This window comes from Thalassophryne amazonica, chromosome 10 (assembly GCF_902500255.1).
Source record: "Thalassophryne amazonica chromosome 10, fThaAma1.1, whole genome shotgun sequence".
NCBI classification, from domain to species: domain Eukaryota; kingdom Metazoa; phylum Chordata; class Actinopteri; order Batrachoidiformes; family Batrachoididae; genus Thalassophryne; species Thalassophryne amazonica.
Genome location: NC_047112.1, coordinates 31,026,587 through 31,038,807, shown reverse-complemented (window position 1 = coordinate 31,038,807; position 12,221 = coordinate 31,026,587). Strand labels below are relative to the sequence as shown.

At 38.2% G+C, this 12,221-nt stretch overlaps 1 protein-coding gene across 2 annotated transcripts in view; it reads right to left on the bottom strand.

Annotated features, from left to right (window-relative positions):
* The window catches only part of osbpl9 (oxysterol binding protein-like 9), an 81,622-nt gene that overhangs the window by 46,479 nt on the left and 22,922 nt on the right, over positions 1–12,221 (bottom strand). The gene's annotated exons all lie outside the window — the stretch shown is intronic.

Sequence of the window (12,221 nt, the reverse complement as noted above, 5' to 3'; positions counted from 1 at the left end):
AGACTTAGGCTGTAGATGACCATTCGATGATACACCGAGATTAGTTTGTGCACTTCTGTGACCAGTCTCAAAGTATACTGCTTTTGCAACAAACAGTTACAGAGACTGCTGAAAACAAAGTGCCCTTGAGTCCTCATTTTTTTTCCGACAGCGTTTACACAGCTTTGAGGAAAATGTCCCGGCGGGTGCTTGAATGGAATGTAGCTGCTAACATTAAGAACACAGCCATAAATTAATTACAAATTTTACACAAGTGTGATGTCGTGTTATGATGACCCGTTCTTAATTGATAACAATCACAGTAAAAGCAGCAGCTGCTCTCCACTGTGAGAAGACTTAATGCACGTGCATCATGAACGCAGCCTGTTAAAAAACAATCTGCTCGAGGCTCACCTTTGTGCACGCTTGTAAGTGTTGTCATCTATACAACTGTTAAAAATCTAAGAAAAACATCTGTATGATCAGACAGCCTGAAAAACAGCAAAGAGTTCCGCATGCACATTCACGGTGGGAGCAATAATGGGGTTAAAACAGGGTGCTGCTCCAGTACAGAGAACGGACTCTGCACACGTCGAGATCCAAAATCCAACAAACTCTCACAGAGTAAAATAAAATTAACACAGCCTGTCAGCTCCACTGATGAAAATAAAACACAAAAAGAAAAAAAAAAAAAAAAAAAAAAAAAGACTCAACAGGCCACTCACCCATTTGTAGAATGATTTGCAAGATCAAATATCTAAAGTCCACACTATCAAAGAAGTCATCATGCATGGATGGCGCGTGATTGCCAGCTGCAGAACTAAATCCCATAGCAGTGGCGCCAACAGTTCCTCACAAAGTTTTGTCACAATTCTGGCATGTTAGATAGGAAGTCCATTATCTCCTGAAGATAACATATTCTGACTTTCCAATGTAAGAAATACATCTCCATGTTAAGGCAGTCTGAAAAAAAACAGTGTCATGGAGACATTCCACGTGTGCGTTCATGGTGGCAGTAAAATAGCATCTTGCAACACAGACAGCAGAGTCAGCACACGATAGCATCTAAAATCTGACAGACCCTCAAAAAATTAAGCGTTTCAGAGTGAAGCCTGTCATCTGCTGTCTGTACATTCTACGTAAATCCGAACCTCAGAAGCTTAGTTTTCGGACATAGCAGCGTTCGTTTCACTATGTCTGTTGGACATCAGGATGTTTCTGCTTTTCCTAAAATGTTCATCACACACAAGAAATGCCAAATAAGACGTTTTCCGGAAACGCACCTGCTAACTCGCAGAACAAGAGGGATAATTAACAGTAAAATACATCAGTGACACCACTAATTATTATGGCATGTGCATGGATAGACTTACACTCAAGAATACTCTCATGTTGTGTTGCTAACTGAGATGTTAAATAACGTGCGTCATGTCCTTTGAGGCATTGTCACACCTGCTGTGCTTTCTTTGGCCTCAGTGATGTTGGATGTTTCAATTGTCCATCCATCCATTTTCTTCCGCTTTATCTGGAGTCGGGTCGCGGGGGCAGCAGCTCAAGCAAAGCCGCTTTGCATGTTTCAATTGTGATTCCAAAAATTTAGTTTTTGGATCGTACCTACAGTGGGGTAAAAAAGTATTTAGTCAGTTCCTGATTGTGCAAGTTCCCCTACTTAGAAAGATGAGAGAGGTCTGTAATTTTCAACATAGGTACACTTCAAATGTGAGAGACAAAATGAGAAAAAAAATCCAGGAAATCACATTGTAGGATTTTTAAAGAATTTATTTGTAAATTATGGTGGAAAATAAGTATTTGGTCAATATCTAAAGTTCAACTCAGTGCTTTGTAACATAATCTTTGTTGACAATGACAGAGGTCAAAAGTTTTTGTAAGTCTTCATCGGGTTTGCACACACTTTAGCTGGTATTTTGGCCCATTCCTCCATGCAGATCTCCTCTAGAGCAGTGATGTTTTGGGGTTGTTGCTGGGCAACACGGACTTTCAGCTCCCTCAACAAATTTTCTATGGGGTTGAGTTCTGGAGACTGGCTTGGCCACAACAGGACCTTGAAATGCTTTTTACGGAGCCACTCCTTCATTGCCTGAGTGGTGTGTTTGGGATCACTGTCATGCTGGAAGACCCAGCAACGCTGCATCTTCAATGCGGTCACTGAAGGAAGGAGGTTGTGGCTTAAAAATCTCACAATACATGGCCCCGTTCATTCTTCCCTGAACACGGATCAGTCGTCCTGTCCCCTATACAGAAAAACAGCCCCAAAGCATGATGTTTCCACTCCCATGCTTCACAGTAGATATGGTGTTCTTGGAATGTAACTCAGCATTCTTCTTCCTCCAAACACGTCAAGTTGAGTTCTTACCAAAATGCTGTATTTTGGTTTCATCTGACCACATGATTTCATCCCAATTCTCTTCTGGATCATCCATATGCTCTCTGGCAATGTTCAGATGGCCTGGACACGTACTGGCTTAAGCAGGGGGACACGCCTGGCGCTGCAGGATTTGAGTCCCTCTCTGCATAGTGTGTAGCCTTTGTTACTTTGGTCCCAGCTCTCTGCAGGTCATTCATCCTCCGTGTAGTTCTGGGGTTTTTGTTCACCGTTCTCATGATCATTTTGACCCCCACAGGATGACATCCTGCATGGAGCCCCAGATCGAAGGAGATTATTAATGGTCTTGTATGTCTTTCATTTTCTTACATTTGCTCCCACAGTTGATTTATTCACACCAACCTGCTTGACTATTGTAGATTCACTCTTCTCAGCCTGGTGCACATCTACAATTTTCTTCCTGCCGTCCTTCGACAGCTCTTTGGTCCTGGCCATGGCTGAGTTTGGAGTCTTACTGTTTGAGGCTGTGGATAGGTGTCTTTTATACAGATAACCAGTTCCAACAGATGCCATAAATACAGGTAACAGGTGGAGGACATAAGAGCTTCTTAAAGAAGTTACAGGTCTGTGAGAGCCAGAAATCTTGCTTGTTTGTGGGTGACTAAATACTTATACACATAATTAATAATACATCATAATTTACAAATAAATTCTTTAAAAATCCTACAATGTGATTTTCTGGATTGGATTTTTTTTTTCATTTTGTCTCATAATTGAAGTGTACTTATGTTGAAAATTACAGACCTCTCTCAACTTTCTAAGTAGGAGAACTTGCACAATCAGGGGCTGACAAAATACTTTTTGGCCCCACTGTATAAGCCCAGGTCTCATCACCAGTGATGACTGTGTTCAGGAAGTCACCGTCACTGTTTGTGCATTCCAGCATGTCCTGCGAGACTTCCAGACACAGTTTCTTCTGCTCTGCTGGTAGCAGCTTCAGCAAGAATTTCCCTGCCACTCTGGGCATGCCAAAATTTTCTATCCAAATGGGGGATTTGGGCATTTGTTTTCATGGGATAAAATAAGGCTGGATACTTTTTGAATGCATAACGTATGCGTGCTGGTTGCCATGGCCCACATGTTACAGACAGCGCATTTCACCCCCACCAAAAAACATATTTTTCTTCTGTAACATTGAAAACTGGATCATTCAATATCCTAAACCTCTTAAGTGTTATTCCTCACCTGTCTTGTGCATTAAAATGTTTTTATTTTATTGTAAGGAGGAGTATTCCCTCTCAAACAACCAAGTGCTTCAACTTATGAACTTCTCAGCAATCGACAGAAAAGCTTGTGGCATTCTCCCCACTGTCACCAGATTCGAGTCAGATCCACTTAAAAAAGAGAAGCTATTTTTGTCTGACTGAGATGCTTGGGCTCGACATTAGTCTATTTCAGGTTTTAGACAGATTAACATGTTGAATGTTGACTGCACTTACATTAATGAGTGACTATCAACTCAAGTAAAAAGGCCAGAGAGCAAAAGAGAGAAATGAGCATGATTGTAAATGACAGCAAAACACAGTAGAGACTTTCAGTCAGTCTAGCCGAGAAGTGCTAGAACTGTATCGAAAAGGTCTTACAGTGGCTTGCGAAAGTATTCAGCCCCTTGATATTTCATGCATTTTAATTTGTTAACGGCATTTCAAATATGAAAAGTAAATCAGGCTTCTCAATATAAAAATTTCTAAAATTATCTTCCTTAGACTCAAACTGAAAGTAAATCTCGACAACTTGATATAAATTAATTAAAAATATAAAAGCCAAGATGATGGGTTGCATAAGTAATGGGCCCTTTTGGTATAATATTTGTAAATACTCACTCACTTATACACACTCATCTTCAATGGCTTTTCCGGGTTCGGGTCGCAGGGGCAACAGCTCCAGCAGGGGACCCCAGACTTCCCTTTCCCAGGCCACACTGACCACCTCTGACTGGGGGATCCTGAGGCGTTCCCAGGCCAGTATGGAGATATAATCTCTCCACCTAGTCCTGGGTCTTCCCCGGGGTCTCCTCCCAGATGGACGTGCCTGGCACACCTCCCTTGGGAGGCACCCAGGAGGCATCCTTACCAGATGCCCGAACCACCTCAGCGGGCTCCTTTCAACGTGAAGAAGCAGCAACTCTACTCTGAACTCCCCACGGATGACCAAACTTCTCACCCTATCTCTAAGGGAGACACCGGCCACACTCCTGAAGAAGCCCATTTCTGCCGCTTGTACCCGCGACCTAGTTCTTTCGGTCATGACCCAACTCTCATGACCATAGGTGAGAGTAGGAATGAAGACTGACCAGTAGATCGAGAGCTTCGCCTTTTGGCTCAGCTCCCTTTTCGTCACAACAGTACGGTAGAGCAAATGCAATACCGCTCCTACTGCACCAATTCTCCGGCCAATCTCATGCTCCATCGTCCCCTCACTCGTGAACAAGACCACGAGGTACTTGAACTCCTTCACTTGGGTGAAGGCCGTATTCCCTACCCGGAGTAGGCAATCCATCAGTTTCCTGCTGAGAACCATGACCTCAGATTTAGAGGTGCTGATCCTCATCCCAGCTGCGAACCGATGAATTTAATTGCCAGTATTCTTCAGACAAGTCAGGGGATGAATACATGAACATTTCGAAGTCACTGAATATGTCTTAAACATTATTTACATTAGTTATGAAGAAATACAAACAGTATGACACTCTGGGGTGAATCTGCATGGAGTAGACAGTTCTCAAAAACTGAGTGACTGTGCAAGAAGGAGAAGAATGAGGAAAGCCACCAAGACATCCAGACAACCCAGAATAGGTTATAGACTTCTCTGGCTGTGATTGAAGAAATTGCGCATCGTGCATTTTTTGCATTTTGTATCCCAATTATACAACTTCATGATGAAGTGGAGCAGAGAAGGATTTTCTTTCACCAAAACAATAAATCTAGGCTTGCATCTCAGATGTACCTTCTGGCAAACTGTAGCTGAACTTTCAGGTTTTCTTTTTAATAAAACCCTCCTGGCTTTTATATTTTTAATTCATTTATATCAAGTTGTAGAGATATTGAGAAGCCTGATTTACTTTTTGTATCTGAAATGCCATAAACAAATTAAAATGCATGAAATACCAATGGGCTGAATACTTTTGCAAGCCACTGTATATGAAATATGTACACATATATTAGGTAGTCAAACACATTATTCTGTTTTAATTTTGTTTTTCACTTCTAGGTGGGGGGGGGTGAAGATTGTAGTGTAACTCCATCAGTATGACATCTGTATAAACACAGTTTAGTGCACCAGATCCAGATGATTCATTCTACTCAGATCATAAGAAGCAACTTATATTAACAATACAATTAAGGCACGCTGTGTTACTTATAGTTCAGAACTGGACGCTTCACATAAAGACAAAAATGTCCAAAACGCTGAACAAATGGATGTGTGGACCAAGACCTAAGAAGCAGTCAACACCTGCCTTTAAAATGCTTTTTGAGTGATCGGTTTGCATTCGGATAGTGTTTAACCACATGCAATTATAGGTACAAAGGCACACAAAATGCATCATATGAATAGTGATGTTTTATAATTAGCTTTTACACTGCAAAAACTGTCCCTCTCACAATAAGCCAAATAATCTGAAATCTAACCAAACTGTCTTGTATTCAGAAAAAAAAAAAAAAACTGATAACAGGGTAAGAAACACTTACTTGGTCAGAATTCTCAAAACTAGCAAAATGTCTAAGCAGTTAATCAAAATGTGCCTTAAAACTAGACAGATTCTTATTTAAAGATTAGCCTCTGTCTTAAAATAAGGAAAACAATATTGTTCCTTTGCTTGGATGATTGGAATCCATTGCATTGACTCGTTACTGGTTAAATACAGCTTGATTCTCTCCCCTCAGCCCCAACCAGTCCCAGCAAAAGACTGCCCCTCCCTGAGCCTGGTTCTGCTGGAGGTTTCTTCTTGTTAAAAGGGAGTTTTTCCTTCACACTGTCGCCAAGTGCTTGCTCATAGGGGTCGTTTTGACCGTTGGAGTTTTTCTTTAATTATTGTATGGCTTTTGCCTTACAATATAAAGTACCTTGGGGCAACTGTTTGTTGTGATTTGGTGCTATATAAATAAAACTGATTTGATATTAGCTGGAAAAACTTGTTCAGAAAGCGTGAAATACATTTTCCCAAAATAACATTTTTTTTCTCATGTAAAAAAATGCTTGACAAGATTATTTTTCTATTTAGACAAAAATTAAGTAAAATTTTCCTTAAACAAGTCTTTAAAAAAAAAAAAAAAAAAAAACTTTCTTAGATAACAGTTTTTGCAGTGCAGTGAATAGTCTAAGAACTATAAGTTTAGGTGTGTGGTGGCCAAGTGGTTAGTGTGCTTGCTTCCAAAACAAAAGGTTCCTGGTTCAAGACCATCTGTGAACGTGGCAGCATAAAATGTGACAAAAACATGCAGATCCACTGTGGCAACTTTTGGCTTCCGAGTGAAAAAGGGAGAAGCCCAAAGAACTTACTAAGTAAACTATAAGTAAAACTACATGGGGATGATCAGCGAAATACCTGGAAAAACATGAGGTGCATTCAGCAGACTTGGTAACATCTGTAGAAGCCCAGAGATATACAAGAAACAAAGACATTCATTGTAAACCAAATGGCATTCTGGTCTTTTTGTACAGCTGTGAAATATGGTATGAAGTAAAATAAATAAATAAATAAAGTCCATGACAGAGGCTGTAAAAACAGGTGTTTGAGGGCGGGTGCTAAAGGGTGAAAATACGACACACATGATGCTCTAATCCTACATTCGGGGACAGCCCTCGTATGTCCCTATCAGGATCATGGCACGTTCTCTGAGTTTTTGGGCAAATTACACAGCAAACAAAGTAAAAATGCAAAGAAAAAAATGATTATGCAGTGGAAAGCAGATATGTGTTGTGGTCTGTTTAAGACCTGGAGCTCAAACATGTCGAGGCAGTTGTGCAGGCAAGAGACCACAGCTACTCTGTCAAAGTGTGTTGTAGTGCTGTGTTAAGATCAATTTGCCGATTTTAAATCAATTCTCATTTTAATTCCCAAAGGTCGATTTATATATATATATATATATATATATATATATATATATATATATATATATATATATATATATATGTGTGTGTGTGTGTGTGTGTGTGTGTGTGTGTGTGTGTGTGTGTGTGCACTTTTCGCCAGTGCTCTAACAGCGTGCCGAAAAAAATTATGCTGCAGCTGGGCCATTATGCTGTTTCCGAGGGTATGTAACAGGAATGATCATTTCTCTACATTGATTGTGGACGCACTGGTTATGATTTAGAAGAAATGCATCCACAATTTATTCATCAACCTCTGTCAAAGCCATTTAAAAGATGTCAATCATAACTACCAGTGTTGCCAACCAAATGGTCCCCCCTAAAAATCGGTCCGCCCTGCCTTTACATGTTTTCGGACCACAGCAGTGTCATTTCTGAGCATCAGTGGTGCATCGATCAGCTCGCTTCTGCTTAAAACTGCACTTCAGTCATCAACTATCTCAGCGACATATCTGAAGCTTTTGTACAACAATCATTTCAATCATGATGGTAAGGGAGCTTTCGGACTTGGAAAATTTCAAGTGATTGGTATTTGTTTATTAGTGGTTATGTTGTTGGATGAACTTGGGTATAATCAATTATGGGAAATGATTTTTATATCATTCATATGTTTACATCATGAAATTAGACCTAATTTGACTGCTGTTTTTGGTTTATGGAGTTTTCTTTTTATTATGATGACAACTGATTCTTTTGAATTTAGTTCTGCACAGGAGCTCAAGTTAAAAAAGTTTGATTCCAATGAACATAGTTTTCATAATATTGAGTATAATATTGATCCGGATTGTTTTTCCCTCAAAAATATTATTCATCATTGTAAATACTTTACTGAAGAACAATTTAAGGATTATTCTTTGACAAATAGCATATTCTCCATTATAGATTTTAATAGTAGAAGTCTTCTTAAGACTTTTTCTAAAAAATTCAGGACTGTTTAAAAATATCCAACTATCATTTTTCAGTTATTGCAATTACTGAGACTTTGTTGGAAGAGGAACAAGTTTACACTGTCCAACTTGAAGGATATGATTTTTGTTTGTTTTTTTTTTTGTTTGTTTTTTTTTGCCACAAATAGGATAAAAAAAAAACAGGGCAGTGTCATGGCGCTTTATGTTAGTTTACATCACCAAAGTGAAATTATACAAAATATGTCATTTACTTTGGAAAATGTTATGGAATGTGTCACAGTGGAAATTAAATGTAAAAAATAATTATAAGCTGTATTTATAGAGCTTCTGGATCAAATAATATTTTCATGGACAAATTGATTGAAATGTACACAATTACAAATAAGCTTCTTTTTTTTTTGTGGAGACTTTAATATAGATTTCCTAAATCCTCATGGTCAATCACAAATAACAAAATGTATAAATTCTGTGTTTTGTATGGGGTTGTATCCAGTGATTACACATCCAACTTGTCGACAACATATTAACAAATGTTACTGTAGGAAATTTAACGGGTGGTTAACTCAGTGATGTTAGTGACCATTTGCCGGTTTTTGTTGCTTTCCAATCTTCAGTTGACAAATATGACCAAAACGAAACTGCAAACTTTATAAGGAAAATAACTGATGTGACTATTGAAAATCTCAGAATGGACTTAATGAATCAAAATTGGTGTGATGTTTATATTTAAGATATTGACAAATCTATTATTTACAATTTACAATTTGTATGATAAACATTGCCCATTTGTGTCAAAAATTGGTAACAAGTAAAAAATTGATAAACCTCGAGTCACAAAGTGAATCCAGAATGCATGCAAAAAGAAAAACTTTTTGTAATAAGCAGTTTATAAAACTGAGAACACATCAAGCTGAAAGAGAATACAAGACACACAAAAACAAATTAACATTATGAGATCCTTTAAGAAACAGAACTATAGTGATTTATTGGAAAAAAATAAAACCAATATTAAAGGCACTTGGAAGCTTTTAAATGAAATCAAAAAGAAAAAGATGTTATGATTATCTAGCTTATTTTTAAACAAATCCTGACAATTGTAAAAGAAAATAAAGTTACTGCAGATCATTTCAACAACTATTTTGTTCATGTGGGGAAAAACCTATCAAATTCAATTGTATCCTCAAAATGTTCTTTGGACAACAGTAAAACAATTAATACAATTCTAGATTCAATGTACATTAAAGAAACGGATGAAAACGAAATTACTGATAGTTCATAAACCTAAAAAAAAAAAAATCATGTGACAGTTACAACTTTGATATGTTTTTGATAAAGAATATTATTGCTTGTATTGTTGAACCTTTAAGTTATATTTTTAATTTGTCATTAACGACTGGGAAATTTCCTTCTAAAATGAAGATAGTTAAAGTGATACCGCTGTTCAAATCTGGTGACAAACATGTCTTTTCAAAATATAGGCCAATCTCACTCTTACTACAATTTTCAAAAATTCTGGAAAAGATAGCTGTAAAGAGATTAAACGATTTCAAAACTAAATATCATATACTCAGTGAACAGCAATAGGGAGTTAGAAAAAAAATCTTACTGCTTCATTGGCTTTAACTGATTTTGTTGAACAAATTACAAATACAATTGAGAACAAGCAATATACTGTAGGGGTTGTCTGATTTACAAAACGCATTTGATACTATAAATCACACTTTACTGTTGGATAAACTACAGAAGTATGGTATTAGAGGACTGGCACACGTATGTGTGTCCTCATTGGTGGAATACATTCAGAATTTTTGAAGATTACATGTGGGGTGCCCCAGGGTTCAGTCCTTGGGCCGCTGTTTCTGATATATGTTGCGTTTCTAAGTCTGAGTTGTATTTTGTTTGCCGATGATACAATAGTGTTTAGTGGGGATCATTTGGGACAGCTCTTGGACATGATGGAGAGGGACCTACTGAATTTCAAACAATGGTTTGATTGAAACAAATTAGCGCTTCATCTTGGTAAAACAAAGTGTATTTTCATGTTTTTTTTTTAAGTATGTGTGTGTGCTGAATAAATTCATTCATTCATTCATTCATTCATGCATGCATTTCCACATAAATTCTGCATTATTTCATTAGATGGGGGACCAATCAGAGCACCACAATTTCTTTGAACAGTTTGAAAATTTGACCCCGATTTCAAACCTGGTGCAGAGGATGGTTGTAGCTACGATGTATACCGTTTGTTCAAGATTGACAATGATGGATCAAGAAGTTACTAGAATGCTTCAAAACATGCCCTGATTTGCTATCCAGGATTAAAGAGGAAGGAAGGGTGCTCTGTGGAATAGACACATAACCAAAAGGATACAGATACAGAATGCAGCCCATAATCTATGTTCAAAGGCTGAATTCTGGTTTGGAAAATAGATTAGACACATTTACTACAAATTTGCAGGAGACACGCACAGTTTATAATACAGAGTACATACAGTTTATAAAAAATAAACTGTATATGTAAAATCTGTAGAAAAGAACTTAAGAAATGCCACCAAATTAGCCGGCAAACTATATCCTGTGTAGGAGTCATTTTTCCATCAGATGGAGATGTACAGCACAGCAGATGTATGGCTCTGCCAACACTGACACTGAACAGCGCTACAGCAGAAAAAGCTTTTAAAGACATTAAACGATGCCGAGGCTCAGGCCAATCCACTCAGTCAGCGTCACACGGCACCTCTCATTTTCTGCTCTGCCAAACAGGCTATGCTAAAGGACAAATTACTGCAGCTGATGTTATTTTGGCTCATTCATGACAGAACAAAGGTAGTACCATGTCCATTCAACATAAATACTGCAACAAAAAGTAATACATTTCAAAGTCAAATCATTGCCATGATTCATGCCTTTGGTGTTCCGGAATTTAACTGTTAGGATTCTACTCTTGATTATTTATTGCTCTGCTGGGCCTTCTCATAGTTTTGATGCCCAATATTTCTTCATCTAGCATTATTACACAGTGACTGGTCGTCTTTGTGCGTCTTTTGCATTGTTTAGTATAAGTACAGGTTAACCCAGTTAACTCGCGGAAGTTGGGGTCCACAAAATCAGACTGAAAGTTAATAAGTTTGCTATTTCATTACTGCCTTCTTTTATTCTTCAACCAGGCAAAGCTGGGTACCTCTGCTAGTGTAAAATAAACCTCAACTGCTCCACAAAATATTTAAGAATTACACTATCAAACTCAAACACAGGCACAAAGACGATACATCTTATATATTCCTCAAATTATTTTTTTTCGTCCCTTTTTGCTCAGTCACCAGAGTAGATTCAATATAGATCTGCACCTCATCGTGTGATCACATGATTCTTCTCTGAACACAGCAAAGCTGGGGATGATGATATATAAGCGTTACCGATACCCCACCAACACAGGCCTTAATTACACAGACACAAGCAACTACTGGAGGAAGACACATGATATTCAAAGACAACCAGCTGCAGGAGTAGAACCTGAAATGTCAGAAAACAGAATGTTTCAGTATTGCTGCAGAATGAAAATAAGGTTCCATATATACGTAAAAGCACAAAGTCTCAAAGAGCTAATACAGCAAGTCAGCTAGTATTTGATAAATTCTCTATGAATATGCTACCAGTGGACGTCTGAAGTCCAGTTTGGGGACCAGATGCCAGACAAATGGGGGTACACGCACTCTTCAGGGGATGTGGTGACCTAATTCCCACCCCTACACAATACAGCACTCTCACCAAAGTTAAGAGTCACAACACTATCCATCTAGAACAAACGAGAGGAGCTGTGACACTGGGAAAGAAAGAAA